Source organism: Saimiri boliviensis, chromosome 6, assembly GCF_048565385.1.
Source record: "Saimiri boliviensis isolate mSaiBol1 chromosome 6, mSaiBol1.pri, whole genome shotgun sequence".
NCBI classification, from domain to species: Eukaryota; Metazoa; Chordata; class Mammalia; order Primates; family Cebidae; genus Saimiri; species Saimiri boliviensis.
The window spans coordinates 20,973,355-20,998,870 of NC_133454.1; the positions used below are offsets into that span (position 1 = coordinate 20,973,355).

General features: G+C 40.0%; 1 protein-coding gene across 3 annotated transcripts in view; it reads left to right on the forward strand.

The window, feature by feature from the left end:
- Positions 1-25,516, forward strand: part of TENM4 (teneurin transmembrane protein 4) — a 3,045,593-nt gene that overhangs the window by 1,286,687 nt on the left and 1,733,390 nt on the right. For all 3 annotated transcript variants that reach the window (XM_074400388.1, XM_074400391.1, XM_074400392.1), the window contains one exon: positions 21,964-22,028. The gene's annotated coding sequence lies outside the window, so the exon portion shown is untranslated. The remainder of the gene's footprint in view (positions 1-21,963; positions 22,029-25,516) is intronic.

Here is a 25,516-nt window from a genome sequence, read left to right on the forward strand (position 1 = left end):
GAGTGCAATGGCATGATCTCGGCTCACCGCAACCTCTGCCTCCCGGGTTCAGGCAATTCTCCTGCCTCAGCCTCCTGAGTAGCTGGGATTACAGGCACGCGCCACGATGCCCAGCTAATTTTTTGTATTTTTACTAGAGACGGGGTTTCACCATGTTGACCAGGATGGTCTAGATCTTTTGACCTCGTGATCCACCCACCTCGGCATCCCAAAGTGCTGGGATTACAGGCATGAGCCACCACGCCCAGCCCAAGAACTCTTAATTTTGTTCACAAACATGAAGGATACCTAAACTAATTTAAAATATTTTGGTATAAATGTGCAACAAAAATGTATAATTTGAAAACTCTGCCCGGGAGATTCTGCTCAGTTGTCACTGATTCATGGACCAGGGATTCAAGGACTTCTGATAATAATATGATAAGATTTGAGATCCGTGTTCAGAGGCTGGGATTGTTGGCATTATCTATTTCTTCACGAGTTTGGAAAAGGTGATTTTGATTTTTGAATACCAGATGGAAAAAAAATAGGGGATTAATTCTTGTCTATAAACCACCACTCAGTGTTTCATATCTTTATTTATGGTCTTTGAATTAAGTTTTTTGCATTAATTAATTGATTCTCAATAAACATTTATTCAATATGTGACTAAATGAGTGACAAGTAAAGAAAAACAAAATCCAAGTTAATGTTATGATTAAAATTTGTAGTATGTCCTTGAAAAGTACCTCCTAAAGGAGAGATTTCATATGCAGACAAATTAATGAATAAACAGCATAAATATTTGTGGCTTATGTTTGAGATAATGAATGCTGGATATAAAATGTTGAGCAGCACTGATGAAAATCCTTTGTTGAGGCCTGCAGCAAGTAACTAATTCTTCAAGTTGTCCAGTCGTGGCTTCAGAGACTGTTGGTGTTTTATCTCTCTCCCATATCAGAAAAAACCAGTATGCTGGCATCGTGTTACAGCACTGTAATTAAATTACATGACTTTGATAGGGACAGGAGACAGAGAAATTCTAGGCAGAAAAGGGCAGGTCTCCAACAAAACCCCACCTTCAAGCTGAAAAACCTGAAATCCACAGCCCAAAGGGAGATTTTATATTCCCATTTTTCTGCTCAAATGTAGCCTTTTCCTAAAACACCTGTGGCCCACCCCACCCCCTATCCTGTGCCTGTAAAGACCCCAGATTCAGCCAGCAGAGAGTAGAAGCAGCTGGACATTGGGGTCTATGTCTAGATGTCAAAGAGAAGTGACTTGACTTCAGAGAGACAGCTTGATAGTGTAACTTCAGATAAGAATGCAACTGGAGAAGCCCAAACTTCAGGAGAAGATTATTTGCCCACCTCATCCCCTTTTCAGCTCTCCTTCCCGCTGAGACTCACTTTCATTGGCAATAAAATCCCGTGCATTTACCGTCCCTCAAATTTATTTGTGTGAACTCATTTTTCCTGGATGCCAGACAAGAGCTCAGGAGCCACAAGAGCATTTACAAAAGGCTATCACACTGGCCCTTTGCCCTTGCTGGTAGAGGGCATCTGCCTTATGCCAAAAGGCAGAGGGCCCACGGAGCTGTTAACACTTAAGCTGCCCATGGATGACAGAGCTAAAAGAGCACTGTAATACACCCTCTGGGACTTCAGGAGCCACAGTCACCCCCTGCCTGGATGTTACCATGGGACCTGCGTGAAGTTCACTCCTGCAGATGCCCAAAAGTGCTCACTCCAGCTCCTGCACCCCTTCACCTGGGGGCTCCCTCCCGTGAAGAGTGAACATAGTGGGTCTGAGTAAGTGCAGTTTGATCCTGCTGATACCAAAATAGCCAGCTGCTTCCAGTGCTCACAGGCTCTAGTTCCTGACTCATTTGCTCTTGTGCTCCCTCCTGTGAGAAGTTGAGAGTGGAAGACTGAGTAAACTAGGCAATCCTGTCCCAAGATTTATGAAGGAGTTAGGGAAATATCCTGCTGCAGTTTTTCTGAATTTTTTCAGAATGGAATGCCATTTGGTGCTGTATTTTTCCTCCCCCTGTGGAGTTACTGTCTGTGTCAATAGTCAATATAAATTCTCACAGAGAAAGAAAACATTTTATTGACAAAGATAGGATCTGGACAAATTATTTAAACAATTCAAGTCTCAGTTTCCTCCTATGCAATGTGGGAAATATTTTATTTCCTCTTCAGTGTTGTTGTACAGAAGATAATGTGTATAAACCAACCAAGTTCAATGCCATGCATCTAACTATGTAGTGTTATTATTTTAGGAAATAAATGTATTGTTAATAAAGCACTATTACAGTAAATACACATTACAGATATGTGCATCTGTCTCCTACTTTTGTCCTCAATATAAATCTGTGAGTGGGAGGAGAATATACTGATTCAACTATTTCACACCAGGAAACTGAGGCTTAAAGTAAATTGACTTTTTCAAGTGATTTTTGCACACAGACAATAAGCAACGGAACAAGAACTTCAGCCTAAGCTACACCAGTGTGTTCAATGTCTTTTTTGTTGCATTACACTGTAGTCTGGGGGACTGGATAGATGTCTGTGAACAAAGTTGAAAATAACATAATGCAACAGTTATCACAGAAGTGATTCAGAAAAACAGAGATCCATGCTGAAATGACAAGGGAAAAAGCAGAGGAGTTGCCCATTTTGCATTATGTTATCGTTCTGGCCAGTTAACTGGGTACAAAGGGCACAAGTACACAAAGTACCTGCTTTGTTGTCAAGTAGATCTGTGTTCAGATCCGTGTTATGCATTCATTGTCTTTCTTGAGTGAATCTCCTCGCTTTCTCAGGTTTAGTTTATTTAATCAAATGCAAAATGAGAAAAATGACACCTATTTGATTGTCTTACTGTGCACTTAAATTAGAACATATATGCAGAGTTGATGGCTCACAGTAAGGGCTTAATAATTTTTAATTATTGTTTGCATTCCTAATTTTTTTGAAACAGAGTCTTGCTCTGTTGCCCAGGCTGGAGTGTAGTGACACAATCATGGCTCACTGCAGCCTGTATCACCTGGGCTAAAGCAATCCTCCTGCTTCAGCCTCCTTAGTAGCTGGGACTGCAGATGCGCGTCACCATGCTTGGCTAATTGTTTAAATTTTTTTGTAAAGATGGGGCATTGCCATGTTGCCCAGGCTGGTCTCAAATTCCTGGGCTCAAGTGATTCATCTGCCCTGGCCTCAGAAAATACTGAGATTACAGGCATGAGGCACTGTGACTGGCCCTCTTAAGTTTTTGGTGAACAGTTTACTCAAAAACAATCTGAGTTTGAAATCATTTTTACCAATTTGTAATTTTGGATAATTTAATTTTTCTGAGCCTTTTCCTTGAGTAAAACAACCAAAATAACAGAAACAACAATAGTAATACCTGCCATAATTACACTAAAAGTAATGATAAATATGACATAAGTTAATGGATATGACATTGCTTTTGGACAGATAAATTGTTTTACATATGCAAGTAGTTAAAAAATGCACAGAAATCCCTCACATGTATTTTTTCTATTTTTCATGGCTGTGGGCTACTAGGTTGTTAAAACCAGAGTGTGGGTAAACAAACTTGTGTTAAATGGTAATCTCCTGCCTTTCACATAGATCCTTGCGACATATACATGAAAGCACCCTTTTGAAACACATTTCCTTATCAATCCTGAACACACCAGGCCACCGAAATGGGAGTACAAATCACCTGCATTGGAAAAGGCTTTGTTAATTATTTTTAATAATACTTATATTTTATTTATGATTCCAAAAATAATACACGTCTACATAGAAAATTACAGGAAAATATATATAGTATAAAAAGCAACTGACCCTCCAAACGTAGAGAATATCTGTTTTGCTCCAAGTATTTCCAGTCTTTATGAGTATACACCTGGGCTTAGAAAGTTCAAATGATTTACTTTAATTCTCAAGGGCAAAAAAATAACAGTAGAGCTGTCTCTGAATGGAGTGTAGCATTCTGTAATTTGTATATCATGTGTCCTGCGTGCTTTCAGCTGTAAAATGGTGGGGTTTGCCAACAATTCCAAGGCCACTAGGAGAAGTCCTGTTACTTCCATAGAATTGAACAGTAAACCAAACCCCAGAGAGGTTCAATGACTTATCCTAAATTACACAGCCAACAGGGAGGACAATTGGGACATTAATATTGGTCATGTGACTACAACTCCCAGCTGTCTCTCCTTTGTCATCTCACCTGGCTTATCCAGCCTGGTGGAAAAACCATGGAAGCAACAAAAAAACCTTACGGCTAGGTTCAAAATTGGATATTTTATGTCTGATTGAATATCTGTTTCCACCTGTTCAGCAAGCAAACTCTACCTGATACTGAGCAAACGGATTTATTTATAGACTTAGTTCCAGGTGTGTAAACTTGAGAGCATGCCCTTTCTCTCTTGGTCTCAATTTAAACCTCTAGTAAATAAATGTAACCTAAATGAGTCCTCTGTCATTTTGAAGGTCTTTGGCCATTTGAAAAAAAAAAAAAAAAAGCAACTGCACTTTAACCAATAAAGGTATTTATTGTCTCCTGACACTAGTCTGGATATAGTTCCATGGCTCAAGTGTGCCGTCAGATACTCTTCTGCATTTCTGACCTGCCAAATATTTATAACACCCCTATCATCTCACAACATCTTCCCTGGTTCCAAGAATCATTTCAAGACAGGCCAGCTATCGGTAGAAGTACAACTATCATTTCTGTGAGTCTCTTCTTAAGGCAAGGAAAATTTTTCTAGATACCACTTAATAGGTTTTATCTCAGTTCCCACTTAGCAATATTAAATCGCATGCTATTTGGAAACTGATGAGTGGCATGGCCGATAGTTGTCTTAGGTGTATTCGCACTTGATTTCAAAAAGTTATGGGTTTTGCTCTCCAAAATGCTTGTAATTTTTTCTAGAAGATTACACTTTTTCTGGCAGAATATAAGAGGTTTTTTTTTTTTTTTCTCACATTCACACATATATTTTTAAAAAATTCTTACACATCCAGTGATTAAAAAATGGTAACTTGTTAGTACACACACACACACACACACACACACACACACACTTCCGTCAGATCCAAAAAAATTAGTGAAGTTTTAAAATACTGTATTGGTGAAATTATGGGGAAAGAACTGTCTCATGGATCGTTTGTGGTAGGTACATTAGCACAATTTGTGTGGGAAAGAATTGAGGGGAAAACCTTTCAATATTTCAATCCTTTGACCCAACCATTGTAATTGTGGCAATTTATCGATATATACTTGACATATATCGGAAACAAAGTATACAAATATCTCCGCCCTCATGGAGATTATATTTTAGTGGGACATTTTAGGTAACAGGGAGGCATTAAATCACATCAGTGAAAGAAACCACCACTCATTTGTAAAACATGAAGCTACTTGCCAAGCAACGGTGAGCTTCTGTGAGGAAAGATGCCTTACCCTTTTTAACAGATTTGTAATTTTTTATTATGTGACTATGCCATACTTTAATTAGCCACTTCTTTATTGAGAAAAACATATCCTGTTAGGGAAATATTTAATGATTCCTTGGCCATCTCAACAAATAATAACTAAAACCAATTTTTAGACATAAGATGAGGAAGCTTCATAAGTACTGTAATAGAAAGATCTCCAAGAGGCATTGCAAGATTATTTTTAGGGGATACAATAGTTGTATTTGCTTGTACAATGCATAAAATATTTCTGGAAGGGTGTAGTAGAAATTAACAGCTGCTGTCTCAGAAGGTGGAAGCATGAGGTTTGGGTTGCTTTGGGAGAGGAAGAAGAGGAAGATTTTTTACTGTAATTATGTTTTTATAAATTTATGATATTTTAAAATGTATGTTACCTTAAAAATAGTATTATCATGCTAACATTGTAAAAGCTATGCATTTCTCTTGCTATTACTGAAATGTCAGTATTATGTGGCCGTGCACAGTGGTTCACAGCTGTAATCCCACACTTTGGGAGGATGAGGCAGATGAATCACTTCAGGTCAGGTGGTTGAGACCAGCCTGGCCAACATGGTAAAACCCCATCTCTACTAAAAATACACAGATTAGCTGAGAGTGGTGGCACACACCTGTGGTCCTAGCCACTAGGGTGGCTGAGGCAGGAGAATCACTTGAATACAAGAGGCGGAGGTTGCAGTGAGCTGCGATTGTGCCACTGCACTCCAGCCTGGGGAGACTCTGTCTCAAAAAACACTCCAACCTGGGGAGACACTGTGAGACTCTGTCTCAAAAAACAAAAAACAAAAAACAAACAAAAAAAAAAAAAACCTTGTTGAAATCTCAATTTCCATCTTTTGGCCATATTTGTCCTGACTTGTAGGAGATAATTTTATATTTCAAGTATTATTTCTATCAATTCACTAAAATATTTTCTCTATCCTCTTAACCATCTATGATGTTCTTTGTCCAATAGAAACCTTAACGTATATATAATCAAATTCATAACGATTTTCTTTATACTTTGCATTTTCTTTTTAAACAATGTTTTAAGAACTCTTTCTAAACCCCAATGCTATAAAGACAATCAGACATTTTCCATTCACAAACTTTATATTATCTTTGAAACCTTTCGGAAGTTATGGCTATGTATGGTTTTACAAAAGATTTCAACTTCATTTATCCTAACACATGTTTCTAAGCAATCAGTTGCTGACCTATTGATATGTGATGCCTGTTCTTGGTCCTGTGTGAGCCCAAAGATGGTGGTGAATTCATGGTTCATCCATCATCGTCATCACTAAACCCTAGAATGGTCTAGTTCTTTCAGGTGTTTTTTCCTAAGCCTTTTGTAGCTTTCCTGAGGGCCTATGTTTATTAGACCTCAGTGGAAGACTCTGGGGGACCCTCCGCAGATCTCTAGTGCTCTCTTTAGGCAGCTCTGTCTTCTTCAGCAGTGTGTACTACAAACTCTAGCTATTTTAGCAGTCTAAATTCCCAGCTTTGGTTTCTCAATCTGGGATGCCTACAGGGGTCCAACGAGGTTCCCCTTCTTAGTGCTAAGGTCAGGAAGCTCTCTAAGCAAAGTAGAGAGGCAGCTCTCAGAGATCATGGCCCTTCACTTCTCGATGGACAGGGTCTGACGGCCGAGTCCTCAATTTGTTCTTTTAAAATGTAATCTCTGTTTTGCCATCCTTTAAGACATTTTCTCAAGTTCCTCCCAAAATCTCACTGGAATTTTAAATAAAATTGAATTGAATTAATAAATTGGGATGGTATCCTCCTTACAAAGTTAAGTATTTAGACCTATGAATTTAGTAAGGAAGTTTATTTAGCTTTTCTCTAAGTCTTTTAATTGAGCTTTCCTTTTTTTTTTTTTTTTTTTTTGGTATTCTTAAAGCATCTCTTCTTTAATAGTATAATCCTTAGACACTTCAGAGAATTTTTCGTATTGTTGTAAATAGTCTAATTTTCCTTTGCATTTTATGGTTGGTTATTGGTGTAGGGGGATCTTCTTGATTGCATACACTGAATGTGTAGCTAGAAATTCTATTTACATTTTCTAATTAGTTTCAATGGTTTTTCTGCTGATTACCTTTGATACCGTATGCACAGCATACTGTTGATCTTTATGTAATTACTCTGTTGACTCCTCCTTTCTAATTTTTAAAATTTCTTATTTCTTTTGTTTTTTTTTTCTTCATTGTGCACTGTTCATTGTACACCAAACAGTGTTATGGTGTACAATGACAGCTGAGATCTCTCATCTATCACCTTAAAAGAAATGTCCTACATTTTTCTATTTGAGTGTCACGGTTTTTATTTGTGATTAGTAGACAACCATTAGCAAATAGATGACGTTCCCTATTCAGTTTTCCCAGAGATGTTTCACATTGAATCAGATAGAGATGTTAAATTTTATCCAGTGTATTTTTTCCCTTCCACATCTGTTGAGGTACTCGTGTATTTTCATGTGATAAATAACATCAGTAATTTTTCTCACTTTAAACTATTATCACTGAGCCTTGTGTTTGGACACTGTTTCATTTTGTTTTTGTTTTCGTTTTTATAATGTCTCAGAAGACCAAAATTGTTTGCCCACATTTTTATTTCCATCAAAAGGGGACAAGAGCTATAATGGTTACTTGGGTCTGATCTTCTGTCACTCAAACTTTGGCCTTAGTTCCAGCATCAACAGCCACATGCTTGAATGAGTGGTTTAAGATGTTTGGACATTAACATCATCCTCTTTAAAAATAAAGATAGAGTTCAGAGTCAGGAATAAAATTCTGTGATGTCTTGGCTTGTCAGCTCTTGAGAAGCTTACCCAAGATATTTATCGGGTTTCTTTTCTCTCTGTTTTTGCTTCCCAGGGAGTCCTTTGCTGCATCCTCACCTCTTTTCTCAAACCTCATCTCGGAGATGCACTGCCTGGTTTTTGTCCTGCCTCCAGATTTTTGCAAGTACCCTATCTTCTGTTTAGGACAATCTTCCTGCTTAAGTGAGAGTTGATTAATTTTTAAAAGTAAGGCCTCAGCTGGGCACGGTGGCTCACACCTGTAATCCCAGCACTTTGGGAGGCTGAAGCGGATGTATCATGAGGTCAAGAGGTCGAGCCCGTCCTGGCCAACATGGTGAAACCCCGTCTCTACTACTAAAAATACAAAAATTAGCCGGGCATTTGCCACGCGCCTGTAGTCCCAGATGCTCGGGAGGCTGAGGCAGAAGAACCACTTGAACCTGGGAGGCGGAGGTTGCAGTGAGCTGAGACTGCACCACTGTGCTCCAGCCTGGTGACAGAGCAAGACTCTGTCTCAAAAAAAAAAAAAAAAAAGAGTATGCCCTCTTGCTAGATTATGAAAATTGAACTTTATTTAAAACTTACCGGATAACTCACAGCACAGACAGAGAAAAACCATAACAGCACTATGAGTCTGGGCAGCAGGAACCCCTTGACCATCCTGTCCAGGAGTTATACAACAAATCTACTCCCAAGTGAGTTTCCTATCAATTTGTTCCTCAGTTGCTGTGGTCTGAATGTGGCCACCAAAAATATAGATGTCGAAACCTATTTCTAAGGCAATAGTATTAAGAAGTGGGGCTCTTAGGAGGTAATTAAGATACGGGACATTGGTACCCTTATAAAAGGGCTTGAGGGAGCCCTTTCCCTTCTGCTGTATGAGGACATGTAAAATTTGCCATCTCTGATAAATAGGCCCTGAACAGACATCATATTTGCTGATGCCTTGGTTTTAGACTTCACAGCCTCCAGAACTATGAGCAATAAATTTCTGCTGCTTAGAAATTACTCAGTTTAAGATATTTTGTTATGGCAGCCAGTATGGACTAAAGTATCAGCTTAAGATTCAAAATCCCTAGAGACAAATTGTTCTTGGCTTATCATGTTTTTCACCACCTCTTGATGGGGTTAGGACACCCTGACTTACTGTCCCATCAAAACCAATTACCAATTACCAAAAGTGGAGAGGTTTTTGTTTGTTTGTTTGTTTGTTTTTTTTTGAGGTGGAGTCTTGCTCTGTCAGCCGGACTGGAGTGCAGTGGCACCATCTCAGCTCACGGCACCCTCTGCCTCCTGGGTTCAAGCGATTCCCCTGATTCAGCCTCCTGAGTAGCTGAGATTACAGGCTCCTGCCACCCGGCTAATTTTTTTATTTTAAGTAGAGACAGGGTTTCACCATGTTCGCCAGGCTGGTCTCAAATGCCTGACCTCGTGATCCACTGACAGGAGTAAGCTGCCACACCCAGCCAGGACGGTCATTTTCTAGAGGAAAATGCATCGTTTCAGAAGAAGAAATGAGTTCTGGCAACCTCCCAAATAAGAAATGCCCACTGCAGTTTCCCATGTCATTCTTTGCTTAACTCCTATTTATTAATCAAGACCTTGTTTTGGAGGCACTGCCTCATAAAACAATGGGTTGGATGCCTGCTTTTGTATTTTTGTCGTATTTTTCATAGTATCTTAGTTCTTCTCAGTGTAAACACATGCAGACCACAGTGTTGTGCTTCCTGGGTCCTGCTTCCTCAGAAGAGGCGACACTGATCGTAGAAAGACTAACCTGAATGCTAACCCTAACTCTTGTCTTTCCAGATTGTAGAACAGAGTACTTGGCACGTGGTGGGTCTTAGTAGTTATTTTTGCAAAGACAGATGGAAAGAAAGAAGGGAAGGGAGAGGGTTATAATGAGGCGGGAAGAAAGGAGGGGATGAAGAAAGGAATCTAGAAAATAGAAAATGCTAATGCAGTATGATGAAGAATGCTCTGAGTGAGAACCATTTAAAGAACTAAGCTGCCCTGAAAGTAATGGATTCCTGATTGTGGAAGGTGTCTAATTACTATCTAGATAACATGTGATGCATAGGCTATTCGAGGAATTAAAAGTCTCAAAAATAAACTGCAGCGAATAACTTGTAAAGTCCTTTTCAAGCATGAGAGTCTGTCATCCCCCGACAGAGAATCCGAAATGATGATAACTGGGGATTGGTAGGTGTGGGAGGGCATATTAGTTCCAAGGGAACCATCTGTATGCAGGGGTGCTGGAAGGCATATGGATTCTCTGCTTGTGTAAGCCCTCCCTGATTTCCTAAATACTACGAAGAAACAACTGTTCTTCTTGTCAATGCTTGTTTCACGAGTAGCTTGACTCTTATTTTTGTTAATGAATGCATTAGGAAGATTACAAAGCTTCTGGAATAAGATAGCTTTTCTATATTTGGCTGTGTATTGTAGGCCTTAAAAAGATAAGAGAATATGTGAATCTAACTTAAAAACCTCTCAGATCTCCTGGGATTTTAGTTTTCAACATTCTCAGACCTTTGATATTTGGGTTTGTTTTCTGTTGGCAAAACACTACTTTAATTTTTAAATGAATGCTGGGAACTTCAGATGACCTTTTTGAAAACTAGTATATTTTTAAAACAAATATTTTTGTATTTAATGTAAATGAATTAAAATGACGTTTTTTTTCTTTTGAAGTAGACATAAATATAGTACTTACTGGCATGAGTCTGTATTAAATAGCATTTCATTTTGCTCTACATGCAAAACTTTTAAAATCAAGAATTGAAGTCTTTTTTCAAATAACAAATTGCCTAGAGTTTACCATGTTTGCCTTGCTGTGACACACAAAAACCTCATCAAGCCGTTTACCTATTTTACACAAAAGAAAATAACTGTGAAATGGCTGTATGAAGTTGAAAAGACTAAGAAGAAAATTCCACAACATACCAATATACAAATTATCACTTCGTTTTCCTTTGTTAGATACAACTTCCTAGTTCACTCTCACAAAACTTTGAACTTAATCTATAGTCTAGGCACATGTACTTTAGTTGTGTCTATTTGCAATAGATAGGTAAATAATCAAAAATGTAGAGTATAGGTATGAATCGAGCTTAGAGCAAGGATAAAATATGAAATTTCTCATTGGCTGGGACGCATAGGGAAGTGCATCTGGAAGGCAGAGTTCTTTGCATGTTTCTTTGGCATGGCTCGAGGAAGGAATGGTAGGACTCTGACAAAGGCTGAGTCATGCTCCCCTCTTGCAAATTATTTCTGGGTTAGCTACTGTCAGAAAGATTAAATAAATTGCCCAAAGTGTTACTAAATGTGTTTCTCTGTGTGTATGTGTGTCTTGTGTGTGTAGGGGGAGACATAATTATATGTGGCTACCATTTTACAAAATAATTTACATTTATCATTTTATCTAATCCTGAAAATTACCCTGGAAAGTAAGGATGGCTAAACGACATGTGCTAGGCTGAGCTGTCCAGTTATTAACCGGGCTCCAGCTGAAAACCATATTCTCCTTCCACAAACTAGTCTCTGAGCCTCAGTCTTCTTATATCTATACCACCTTACAGAGTTGTTGAAGGATTAAATTAGAGCACATATAAATGCATGGTACATTGTGAGTGGTTTAGAAAGTGGTCATTTAAAAATAATAATAAATACATGTATGAAAGACTTAATGAGAAATACATCTCATTTACTTGATCTGTGTAGACAGTGACTTCCAATGTACCACCCTTAGTTTGTACATGACACACGGTGTGTACAGCATGAACCCTCCGGCCTGTACCTGCAAGTGTCCACATCAGTTACTTTTTGTTTCCAGGTTGTCTTGTCCTGCGGCTGCCATCACCACTAGAGCAGGTCAGCTCTTTAGCTTGCAGAGAGAAAAATGCACCCATAAATGCATTCTGCAGATACACAATGAAGAAGGGAGAATCAGCCCAAGAGACGCAGTTACTGCTCTTTCAGCATTTTGCTCCATCTGATACAGTAGTTTAAACTGCTGAGGGATTGGGGCTAATTCCTTAAGCAGTCCACAGAGGCATAGGGTAGAAAGTAGGGGTGAAGGCTGAATGTCTACTACAAATCTGTGTATCTACTTCGGTTTAGTATTTCACCCACTGATGAATCGAATTCCTGCTAGGGTGACCAGAATCCTGGTTTCCCCACACTGAGAGATTTCCTGGAATGTGGTACTTTTGGTGCTAAAATCAGGGAAGTCCTAGCCCAACAAGGACAACTGATTGGTCACCGTACACCTCACCCAGAGTGTTAGGACCTAGAATCCGGTGCTGCAGGCCCCTTAGTAAAAGCTCTTCACCTGCCTCAGCCAGGCAGCTTCAACCCAGCCTTCCAGGAGCCATCACAGGGCTCCTCTGCGTGTAAGCATTTCCTACATTATATTCTTCTCATTTACACTCCCTCATAATTTTCAGTGAGAGAAAGGGTTGATGAACAGATATTTGTAATTCCATTTAAATTTTTCTCCCGTATTTTCTCCTTAGACTTTGGCACCTGCTACCACTTGTGCGATAGCCTGAAACAAAGGGAATCAAAAACGGCAAACAAATGTTAATAAGAAAAACTCAAAAACAGCTGAGATGCTTAGTTTTCAACAGCATTTTCTTTCTCCATAAACATGTGGACACATAGTTTTGATTTTCTCCTGAATATTTATAATACGGTTGTATTTTTCTGTTTGAAAATCTTTTTGTACTTCTTGTGGTAGACTAAAAAAGTAAAGGCTAAAATGATGCTAAGATTCATCGAGTACCTACTCTATGTACTAGACTTAGCATTTTCTTTCCTTTTATTTTATTTATTTTTTTAGACAAGGTTCTACTTTGTCACCTGTCACCTAGGCTGGAATGCAGTGGCACAATCATGGTTCACTGTTGTCTCAACCTCCAGGGATCAAGCAATCCTCTCACTTCAGCCTCCCAAGTAGCTAGGACCATGGACATGTGACATCATAATTGGCTAATTTTATTTTATTTTACTTTCTATAGAGACAAGGTCTCATTATATTGTCCAGGCTGATCTTGAACTTCTGGGTTCAAGCTTTCTCATGCCTCAGCCTCCCACAGTCTTAGGATTACAGGTGAGAGCTACCACACCTGGCCTAGACTGAACACTTTCATTATGTTAACCTGTTTACTATTTATGTCATCGTTATGAATTAGGCATTATTTCTATTTTACATTTGAGCAAAATGAGGTACTGAGAGGCCATGTAACATACACCCAAGGTTAATGAAACAGCTGGTTAAAAAAAAAAAAGAGAGAACTGTGTTTCGAGTCTGAGTGATCCGCCTTGAGAGCCCAGGCCAGAGTACTCCTCCTAGGTGTTCGCTGTTAACACTGTCCCCTGCAGGTTCTTGGGCACATGAAGAGCTGTGATGACCCATGGCTTAGCAAAAACTGTCTGCATCTAACTTTCTCTTTGACAACTGTGATCATGTTTTTCCTGTGTGCCTGAAAACTTTCAGAAGAGACGTAATGAAGAAGACAAAGATTCTCTATTTTTGTATTTCATTAAAAATGAAAGTTATCTCACCCTAGTAAGTTACTTATCCTTGCTGAATTTCAGTTTCCTCATTTGTAAAATTGAGGACATGATATATCCCACTGCCTCTCCCCTGATGTTGAGGCCTCCACTACCCATCTCCTGCTTTTTCACCCTCATTGGCTATTGCTCTGTTTATAATTGAGATAGTTGTAGAACTCCCTTACTCCTGAGTAGAACTTCTGTCCTGAATCCTTGTATATGTTTTCTCTGTACTGGCAAGAAAAACAGAAGGAAGTAACATTTATTGAGGTCTGATACTGAATGTCAGATAATGCAGAAGAACGTTAATATTTCATAAAGACCTTATGTCACGATATGCATTTAATTTTTTGCAACAGAAATTCAACTACAGTGGTTTAATCACCATTGCTACTTATCCACATAGCAGTTGTAATTTTCTCCTGGAACTGGGAGCATTCCAGGGCTGGTATGCTGGTTCCTGGATTCATTGGAGCTGTAATATGGCTCTCAGTCTCCATCATTGCCTCCACATTCCAGACAAGAAGGAAGAGAAGATCAAAGAACAAAGGTTGAATGCCATCTGAGTTGGTCTGCATTTGAAAAGTTTTCTCCAAAGCTCCAAGGAGTGACTTTCATTTAGAATTTAATTAAGAATTGTGTCACAAACTAAAAAGGTGGCTGGGGAATTTTGTTGTTCAGGCTAGGCATATGGCCACCCTGAACTTAATTAGGGGTTTGTTAGCAAGGAAGAAGATGAAAATGGATATTGAAGAAGCTACCCAGAAATGTTTATAACAGCATATCCCAAATTCAGGGAGCGTGCAGGTATTTTAATTACCTGTGTTTACATATTTCAGAAAGAATAAGCGGCCGAACTCAGGTAACATAGTCACGGTGCACCTGGTCTACCTCTTTCTGTTCTACTGCATCTTTCTTAATGGCCAGTGTCCCTAACAAGCATGCTTCTTCCTGAAAGAAATTTAAAAAAAAGAGCATTTTATATTTTTCTTGCCTCAATGCAATAGAAAACCTAGAAATATAATTTTTGCGTGTACCTTGTATATTCGAGGCATTGTTTCAGGTAGTTGTTTTCCCTGCTCAGGATTCTGTATGCAGAAAAGCTGAGCAATTTTTTTTTATGATCCCCCACGGATGGTCAGTAGGACAGCTGGAGTTCACCTGGAGATGAGTCGAGTCCCTTCTGTTTATATCACATGATGTAATATGTGATATAAATCTTCCAACCAGGAAGATTTAAAATCTTGTAGAAGGAATCTGAATGACAAAACCATCATCAAGGTCTGTAATAGCAGAATTTCAAACAGTGGACTCATACTGTGGATGAGTAAATGACTAAATGTGAATTTCTACACCATGGTACTTTATTAGTCTCCTTCCTGCCCTGGGACCCTCACTTTCAGAAATACGCTTCCATATTTGGTCATGTGTGATTGGTTGAAAATTTTTGAGATTAGTTCCTCTGAATGTGACTTCCTCGCAAACTCTAATAATCATACTTTCACATATAGCTTTTAGTCCTGCCCACCCACCCCAAGCAAGGGAATAGGAAAGCAGATAGCCTTCTAAGGAAGCACTGGTGTGTGAATGAATGGTAGGGAGTCTTGTTCTTCTGCAGACTGGCCGAGTCCTCATTCTTCCTTAGCATTCTGTTCTCCTCCCCTCATCAAAAACACCCTCTTGTTTTTCCCTAAGTAGTTATGGATAATTACTTATCCAAAAGTGGATACTCTCCTTTGGTCATCATTAATAAATGAAATCCTCAAGAAATCTCTTACTGAGGTTTAAAACAAAAGATGGCACACTGATGACCATCCTCATTATTAGAATTTGGGTGTGAAAACATGGCTTCCTCTGGGATACCTTTGCTTTCTTTGTCTAGGACCATATTCCAAAGCAGGAGAATGTTGACACAGGCATACATTTCACTGCTAAAAGAGATAATGAACAATATCAGATGATTAGAACAAAATGGTTGCTAATAAAGAGGAATTTCATGGAAACTATGACTTCTCTTAACTCTGAAAAGTGAGCTATTAAGCTGTCGTGGGACACTTCAAGTACAATTAAATGTGCTTTAGTTTAAACATGAAACCTGACAGAAATAATTGTGAGTAAGTAAAGGCATGTGGACGATTTTAAGATGAATCATTAAAGCAGTAGTGGAGGGGACTATTGGAACCACACATCTCATCCTCCTGTTAAGTGACCCACTCAAGGTCATAAGTGAGAAGTGGCAGAGCTGGCTACCAAAGCTGATATTTATTGTCTGGCACTCTGTTACATATATGCTGTATTATCCCTTAAAATGTTACGGAAGTGGTACAGCCATATCCGCCATATTTCATTAACTATAGGATGCACATCTTTCCCAGATTCAAGCCATCCTCCTACCTCAGCCTCCCAAGTAGCTGAGACTACAGATGTGTACCACCACATCTGGCTAATTTTTTAAGTTTTTTGTAGAGATGGGGTCTGACTATGTTGGCTAGGCTGGTCTTGACCTCCTGGACTCAAGTGATCCTCCCATATGGGCCTCCCAAAGTGCTGGGATTACAGGTGTATGTAAGCCACTGTGACCGGCTACTCCACACGTTTTTATACTTTTTAGCATCATTAAATTTGGAATCAATCTTTCAAAGTCCTAAATCTCTGGACTGTTATTAAACTTCCAGAGAAGTTTACTTCCACTGGCCACATGGGGGCGCCATCAACCTGAGCCCACTTTAAATTATCTACTTGCAAGTATTTGTGTGTGTGTGTGTGTGTGTGTGTGTGTGTGTGTGTGTGTGGCAGGGGGTGGGCAGAAGTCGGGAGGTGGTACATACTGACAGTGTAAATACAGAAAGCAAGTTGACCTGAAAACTTACAGTTCAATTATTCTTTTTATTACTTTTTAGGCAGGGTCTTGCTCTGTCACCCAGGCTGGTGTGCAGTGGTACCAGTATAGTTCATGGGCTCAAGCAATCCTAACACCAGCCTCCAGAGTAACTGCAGCTAATTCTTAAGAGAGACCACCTCCCCATATCACCACCAGCGCTGAGACATGCACATTTCCTGGATGTCTGTCATTTTTTTCCCCTTACACTGAGGTCATAGCCCTTTGGTATTCCAGACCTTTGTGAGGGCCTTCCATCAGACTCTTTAGCTTGGACATTTTTCTTTCTTAGTGGAACATAAGATGAAAAGATATCAGTGAATCAGGAGGAGCAGCATTACTACTCCCCTTACATAAACCGGGAAACTGAGGCTTAGGGAAGTAACTTTCTCAATGTCACATGAAAAAGTAAAGTAGGGATTCAAACTTATTTATTCCGATTCCAAATTCAGTGCACTATCTGCTGCATCACCACTGTTTACTAGGAATCGACTGTGGGACTTTGAGAAAGCCATTCCCCTCTCTGGGCATTGGTTTTCTCATGTAAGAAATGAGATTGGATTGAGTAGAAATTTTAGAAAGAAGGTAACTTTTTTTGTGTACATATGTCTAACCCAGATGCTTATGCATTTTAATCATCTAGTAATCAAATTAACCTTAACAGCTCGGTTTTATTTCATCTACTTTTGCAGATGATAGAGTAAACACATGTATAGAATATGTCCAAGGTCACATAAAGAGTGAGTGGTACAGCTGAGTTGAACCCCAAAAGCCTGACTCATAACCCTGGTTGAGTCATGCTCCTTCTCAGAACTCTTGATCCAGTGCTTTTCCCCATAAGCTATAACTCCTTCCTGCAGTGTATGATTGCCACAGTTATATTATTGAGAAGTGACCCCTTTGGCACATCCTCAGTGTATACTGTATTTTTTGTATGTGGCTCATCGGCTCTTAGGGACTGCTCGTGTCCACCAGATATATTTTGTCACATAGGCAGAGTCTTGGCAGAGGGCACGAGAATGCACAGGAAGACAAATGGCAGTGTGAGCTCTCAGCAGCCTGAGATGGTCATCAAAGACTTTGCCCTCTTTGCTGCAGCATAAACCCAGACTGCTAACTATAAGGGGCTAGCATCTGCTAGCATCTGAGGCTCTAGTTTGAACACTGACTTCTTGATCCCTGCCTCGTATGGATGTCCACACTAATGGGAGCTGCCCTCTGGATTTTTTCTTGATCAGAAAATGAGACTTTTTCTAAAAGCTAGGAGATAGTATTTGTGCTGACGTTTCTCAGCATGCTTACAAATCTTTGTGATCCATGTGTCCACACTTACACATGGATGTGCTCTCCTTCTGGTTAGGCCAAGTCCCAGGCACAGTGCAATTAGAAATGTAGAACTCAAAACAGATGCCCAAAATGAGGGGAGAGGGGAGAGGGGTTCAAAGAGGCACCTAGCTGGCTTCATTGTCTATGAAGATGGTTCCTTCTTTCAGAGAGATTCACATTGACCAAACTTGTGGAGACTGATATATAACATTAGAATGCCAATGTATTAATCCTCAATGGCAGACACAACCACTGAAAGTTCAGATGAGCATAAATCATCCCACAAACTCATTTCTTTTTATGAGACACCCTATAAAATATTTAATGAAAGGAGAATTGATGAAAAGAGAAAAGAACAAGGACAATTAAAACGGTGATACTAAGTTAGGTTCTTGCCTGAGGCTCTCCCACTTTAGTCAAGGGATAAAAATGGTTAAAAGATGGATAGTAGAATTAGATAAACCAAGGTTGGACTCTCATCTTTGCCACTTCTAGCCATGTTATCTTTAGCAAATATTTGATCGTTACTCAGCCTCCATTTTATCCCCAGTAAAATAAAAATGTTAGTATGACCTACCTCACAAAGAAGTATCCTATGTGAAGGGCTTAGCACAGTTTGGGGCACATGAATATCTCTTGATGCTTCAATGACGTTGATTATAAGGAGCGTCGTCAAAATTAAGAGCAATTTTTCAGACACAAACTTGTACACATAGATCGTAAGATACCTGTTTGTTTTGTTTTTTACCAAAACAAAAAGCAGTGTGATTTTTAAAAAATAAACGAATAACAGTAACAAACATTTGGTATTTGGAATTGTTGCTGTTCTTACTGTTATTCTGTTACAAGTGGGCTGCTTGCTTACAGGCAATGTCCTTTGGTTAGAACCTCATCCTCCTGGATTGCATGGGAGTGAGCACTACTCAAGCCTACAGCTTTGTCTCATAGCAGATCTTCTGTCTGACCATGTGTATTCATGTGTTATGGACTGTCTTTTTTCGTCTGAGAACCTACTCACTCATTCTCTTTGAGAAGACTCCGACAATTCTAACTTAATATACTGTTCAAGGAGGTTTGTTTCGAGAGGCGTTGAAAGAGCAAGTCATGGGGAGTTGTCCATCAGGATCCTGCTGCTTTTGCTCCTTTGCTTCACAGAGAGACTCCAGCTGAGCACTGCTGTTCTCTGGATGGTTCTCTTTCTGTGATATGACGTGTGATTTCTGTGGTCTTGCTCTTTTTCCAGAGGTTATGAACTGGGTGCCATTCTACTGTGGTCATTGTAAACTGTTACGATCTTCATCCTCATATTCCCTCTCCTCTTCAGTTCCCTCACCTTTAAATTGGGATTCATTAGACCTCGTTCACGGAATTTTCTTGGGATTAAATAAAATAAGATGGAAAAAGAGCTGCTCACTGAGACAGAGGTAGGGAGGTTATCGATGTGGTTGAGAGAGTAAGATGGCTCTGTGATGATATTGTGAGGAAGAGCGTAGGAAGTAAGTGGGTACCAAGTGATGACACAGTCGGGAGACGGGAATCCAGGGAAGAAGAAACAGAGAAAGGAGAGAGTAAGGAAAGTGTGAAGGAGAAATAGGGGACAAGGATGAACAGAGGGGGCGGGGTTTGGAGAGAGTCGCCAGATAGGTAAGAAAGTGTGAGTTCAGTAGGTCGTTCCAGCTTAGAAGAGACACACTCCAGTTTAGCCTGGTAAACTGTGAGGTGGCATGACTTCAGCATTCGAAGAAAATGTGCGTTGTAAATAGGCATGTAAATAGCCCAGCATGGGGGCTGAAAGTTGGAGGCAGCTTTTGGAAGAGGTAATAATGAAGTGAATCCCATTAGTGATGGAAAGGCAATTAAGAAAAACCTCAATGAAGCTCCACATCTGAGCAACCTGCTGAAACATTGGGATTTTGGAAGACAATGGTTAAGCACCAGGAGGCTGTTTATCATGACTTTAATTGGATAGAAAATGAATTGTTTTGCTCTTTTCTTTCCTCTAAGTTTGCTTTTTAGGTAACAGAGCAGCGGTAACAACACCGAGCTGCGCTTGTCAGTTGCAGGATCACATGTAGCAGGTGTTCAGCAAGGGAGTGATGTCGTGACGTGGTTATGCTTCCTACCAGAACGTGGGGATTCCACCCACTTCGGTTGCCAAACCTCAGAGGGTAGACTGTACAATTTGTTCACAAGGAGCATCTCTGAGGGACTTGAACTTACCATCAGGGCATTTAGTGTTTAGCAAGACACAAGATGAAAGCTGCCTTCAACCCCTACAAAAATGTAACACATGGATTTTGCTATCATCTTTATTGATGCCAAGAGAGGGAAGAAATAGATATTTTTACAGACATTGTATGATATGATAGTTGAAGTTTACAAAGTAGCACGCGTCTCATTCTGTCTGCAGAAAAAGAAAAGAAAAGTAAGATTTCCATTGTATTAATATCCCCATTGTACAGATAAGGACAGCAAACCTAGAACAGGTTAAGTGCTTTGCCCAGTGTCACACAAATAATAAGTGACAGAGACAATGCACAAACTGAGGCCTGAGAAGTCTGAGGTCCATGTATCCTCCACTGTACCGTGACTGACATAAATACGTAACAGCTGGATGCACCCTTACAGGTGATCCTATTCAGCAAATGAGAAGCAAATGTCCCGTGGCTTTTCTCATGCTGTTTAGATTATAGCTAGAAGTAGGGCCCAGCTGTGGGATCCACGGAGAAGAGCTGACTGGATCAATATAAAGAGCGAGTCCTACTGCAATACTTTTAATTTTTCTGTGGATCATAAAAGGATTTTATTATTCCAATGATTGAAAGTATCAGTTATTTTTAGTTTTGAAAGTAACCTGGAGGTTGGACAATACTCACCCAGCTGGTGGATAAATTTCCATGGCAACCAGTTATTAGTCAGAGATGGATTCCAGAGGCATGCTGTCTACGGAGCCCTGATTCTCAACCCTGCTGCACATTGAAACCCTTGGGTAGCTTTTAAAAAATACTCTGGCCTGGGGTCTGTCCCGAGAGATTCTCATGTAATGGTTGAAGGTCCAGTCAGGGCATCGGGAGTTTGCAGGTTACTCAGGTGATTCTAAGGTGCAGCTTGGTTGAGAACTGCTGCTGTGGAATGAGGTTATTAAAGATTACACATGGTCTATGCTGTTTTCACTACCTGGTAGAACTTCAAGGGGCTTCAGCTTTCTACTCGGAAGTTCTTCTAAAAAATAAACTGACAAAGGGCAGATTCACAGGGGAAATGGCATTAAAATGTATGAGCCTGCCTAAGGGAGAACCACGGAGTGATAATCCCACCCCTTGATGGGATCCAGAAGCTTGTACAACTTCTTGAGGTTACTGAAAGAATAGGGGCTTGAAACACGGCCCAAAACAGGTTATGGTAGTAAATCAGGTTTCAGTGGCAGGACAGGTTATGGAAGGGAGAGAAGAGGCGGCCAGTGTAACAGAGGTGGTCTCGTTTGATAGACGAGGTCTCACACCTCAAGAGAATAGATGGTAAATGTTTTTTTTTTGTTGTTGTTGTTGTTGTTATTCTTTTTCAGGCCTCTAAAGCTGTCAGACTCTCAGTTAATCTTTCTTAGATCTGGACAAGGGAGGGCCTCAGAGAGAGGCTGGCCGTATCAGTGCAGATTTTCTCTACAAATTCACATCTCCCCCACAAAAGACAGCTGTGTAGACCTATTTCTGTCTGCGGGCCCTCTGAACAGCCATCTCAAAATGTCAAAGAAGTATATTTTGGGGGGAATTTTCTGGTCTCCTTCAACCTGCGCCATTCTGCCCAGAAAACCCTACACTGAGTTTTAAACCTGGTTGTACTAAGAAATAAGCCAATGATTCAAAATGCTTATGATTGCCCTGAAACTCAGTCATTAGCGTCAAATAAGTAACAGCTATTAATCATTTTCTTGGCAGACGCTGTTTTGCTGAAGGAGTGAGGAGATGTGGTTGTCATACTTGATCTTTCCTTTCATTAAAAGGTAAGGGTGATATTGCAAGTGACAGTTCTTTGGGGTCTGAGTTTGTGGTCACTTCTTTTCAATTTATTTTTATACCTTTTATAAGAAATTACTGTAATAGGCGTCTCACACATCATTGAAAAACTCTTAGATTCTGGAGTATTCCTGTGTTTTAAAAGAAAGCAAATTTCAGAAGAAGGAAATGGAATCTCTTTTTTTGGACCACAGTACTGGTCACGGACAATTATGTTCTTTGAGTTGAGCTCTGGCTAGGCTTCAGAGGGAAACCTGCGGTATGCTCAGTCAAGGGGAAGCATTTGGTGCACGGCCTTGCACGCGGAGTCTAAAGGAAACCAGTCCCAAGCCTGAGCAACACGGCGACTTGTGCTTGAGATGAACAAGTTTGACTTCCGGGGGAGGGGATCTCGTTCGGGGATGCTGGGGCTTCTCTTTCTTTGCCTCCTCTTCTTTTTTAAAGTGACATTGCTCTGTGTGGAAGCATCTGTTCAACTGCTGCTCCTTCCAGTTTGAAGTTGAGGACTGGGAAGTGGAGTAAGCCACGCCTCGGTGACGGGCTCTGACGCTAGAGATAGAAACGGGAGCAAAAGTAGGGCGCCCAGGACAAAGCTCGGACATACTGTGTGTACAGGAAAGTGGGACCTGGGAGATTGCTGGGGAGACAGGTTCCCTAAGCTCATCTCAGATTCCTACATTGATCAGAGTATGGTCAACTAATTCTAAATCCCGATTTTTGGGGAGGTGTGAAGCTATTAACATACTTCCCTTAGGAATTTTGTGGTATTGGGCAACTTCGTTTTCTTTGTTCGCTGATGTCCGCTTTTGTAAGCTGGGATTGATGGCAGTATTATCCACCTGCCAGTCCTGGGTGGCTTTGTTGCTCCTCTCTGTGACCGATGTGTCCACAGTGAATGATTTAGGCAAAATGATCTCAGTTTGGTAGTGTGCATTTCAGTGGCATAATTTTACTTAGAAACAATGCTACAGTTTAATGTTTAGTACACAGAGCCCAAAACAGCATACATTGAGCATTTCAATCATCAGCTTCCTTTGTCTTCATTGAGTCCCTTTCTATAATGCCAAGCCTAGCATTAATTCCCATTGGTATTGGTATACTCATATGATTTTGTATTCTGTGAGTCACTTCTTATTTAGGTTGTCTGAGTGTCAAGTTTGGGCCATACCTTTGGTTTTATACCTTACTGTCATCAGGAGCTTCCACCCAGAAAAGAAATAGGGTCAAGTGAGACTGGCTTGACCACAAATGAACTATTACACACAGCATGCGAAGCTAATAGCTCAAGTGTGTTTGGAGCTATTTGTGAAAACTAACATCATGACCAATCTGAACAGACATGCAGAAAATAATAGTAGTATTCTCTGTGTGCTCTGACTCTTAGAAAGTAGATAGCTTTTGTCAAACTACCTTTCCGGATAAAGAGGATGCTCCCAAAATTTCCCCAGGCGGAAACTGCATTGCTTCTCGAGAAGAAAGACTACTAGTGTTTGGATAATATTTTTAGGTCCTTGAGATGGAACTGGGCCAGCAGGTCGCAGTACTGTGAGAGGTGATGGTAAATATGAAATGAGAAGGAATGTATGGGCGTGGAGCAGGTATTTGGAATACATAAAGGAGTTTCTTGGGTTGAGGATGGGGAGAAAGCTTAGGTTCCCTAGGATGGGGCCTGTAAGAATCTCCAGAAGTTAATAAGAAGGAAGAAAGCAAAGCAGTGCTATGGACTATTGCATGGATTTGCTCTATGGTGTAACTTAATGGATATTTATAAAACACTAAAGGTGGGGATTACAGTTTTTTAGATATAGAAAGAAGGAGCAGTTGTTGGGAAACGCTGGAGTGAACAGTCCTCCAGGTTCTGCCTGCACCCTCTCTATTAGGTTTCAGCATGAGGCCAAGAGAGTCGGCAAGAAAGCCAAACCCAGACAGCAGAAACTAGCTTCCTGCCTTTCCTCCAGGACTGTGTTTCTCCTACGGTACTGTGCATCAGAGTCACATGGAGGGCTTCCTGAAGACACAGGTGCAGACCTCCATCCCCTAGAAGTCATAATGGGGTTGGTCTTGTGTGGGGCCTGAGGATTGGCCTTTCTAACAAGCCCTTAGAAGACACCAGTGGTGGATCACTGACTTGGATACAGGTTTTGTAATGTTGTTTCTTCTGCTCTTTCTCTATGCCCAAAGGGGTAGATATGGAGTGGGCTTTAAAACTTCCCTGCTAATCAGCTTAATGAAATCAACCCCAAGTAGACCCAGACCCCGACTGTCACTTATATACAAACATCTGAATTCTAGCAGAAACTCTAAAGTTATTATAGATAACACAACTGAGGCTTATAGAAATGAATTATTTGAATTCACACTAGGTGGCAGAGATAGGATTTAAACCCACATCTCTTGACACCAGATCCAGACTCTTTTTAAAACACCACTCAGGCTATGGAGTTCTGGGATGAATAATTCCTTATGACCAAGATTATAAGTAAGACAGAAATTTACAACATAACTCCACTCTGGTATAAACAGCAGGAAGTAAAATTAAGTTAGGGAAAGCATATGACCCTTATTGTCAGTTAGAACATTGACAAATTTATTTCAGAGGCACTGAGCCCAAGCCTGAACAGACTTATCTCTTCTGCTTGTCTTTATTTTACCTGGGCCATCTGGCTGCGTTCTGCCTTACCAAGGACCTCTGGATATTTTGAGTTGTTTTTCTTTATAATAAAAATGAAACGTAACAGCAGATTTCATTGTTGAGGGCAATTATTTGCAAAAATCAGTGATATTAGTCATATTCAAGTTTATACTTTTATAACCATCAATCTATTTGGGATATTAGTATATAGTTTTGTTCTCATACGTCTGAGTTCCTATAAATTTAGCCTATCATTAAAGAAATCCTTCCAGAGAACCTTCTGTTTTGCTAGGAACTAGTGCTCCTTCTTGGATAATGATGCATTGATGACTAGGTGATGATCTGATGACTTCAGAGGAGCCGGATTATATTGTAATTTAAGTTCTTCAACAAAAAATGAAGTCAAGAAGTATTGAGGAGGAGAAGGAAGAGATTAAATAGACCTGAAGGGAATTTGGTAAATTTCCACAGACTTAGAAGCTTTTAACTTGGAACTTGAAGTATTCCCTGAGTATTCCATCAGCAATCTGAAGATTGAAAATGGGTATTGCAGAAAGGCTACCATTGACAGAAAGCTAAAAAGGCAAAAAACTAAATGGTATGTTTAGGAAACACAGAAAAAGAAAAATAGAGATGGAAGGAGAAATATTAGCTTGGGGACATTGTTTTCCGCAGAGGGGTGCCACCATCAGATTTACATTTTCAGAAAAATTTCCCTCTCATTTGCTTTCTACTTCACATCTTTCCTCTTCTCATTACAAATAAAACAAAAGGCAATTGATTTATTTCTTAAACAGTGACTCTCTGATAACAATGCAAACAACAGATGTTGGTAAGGTATCA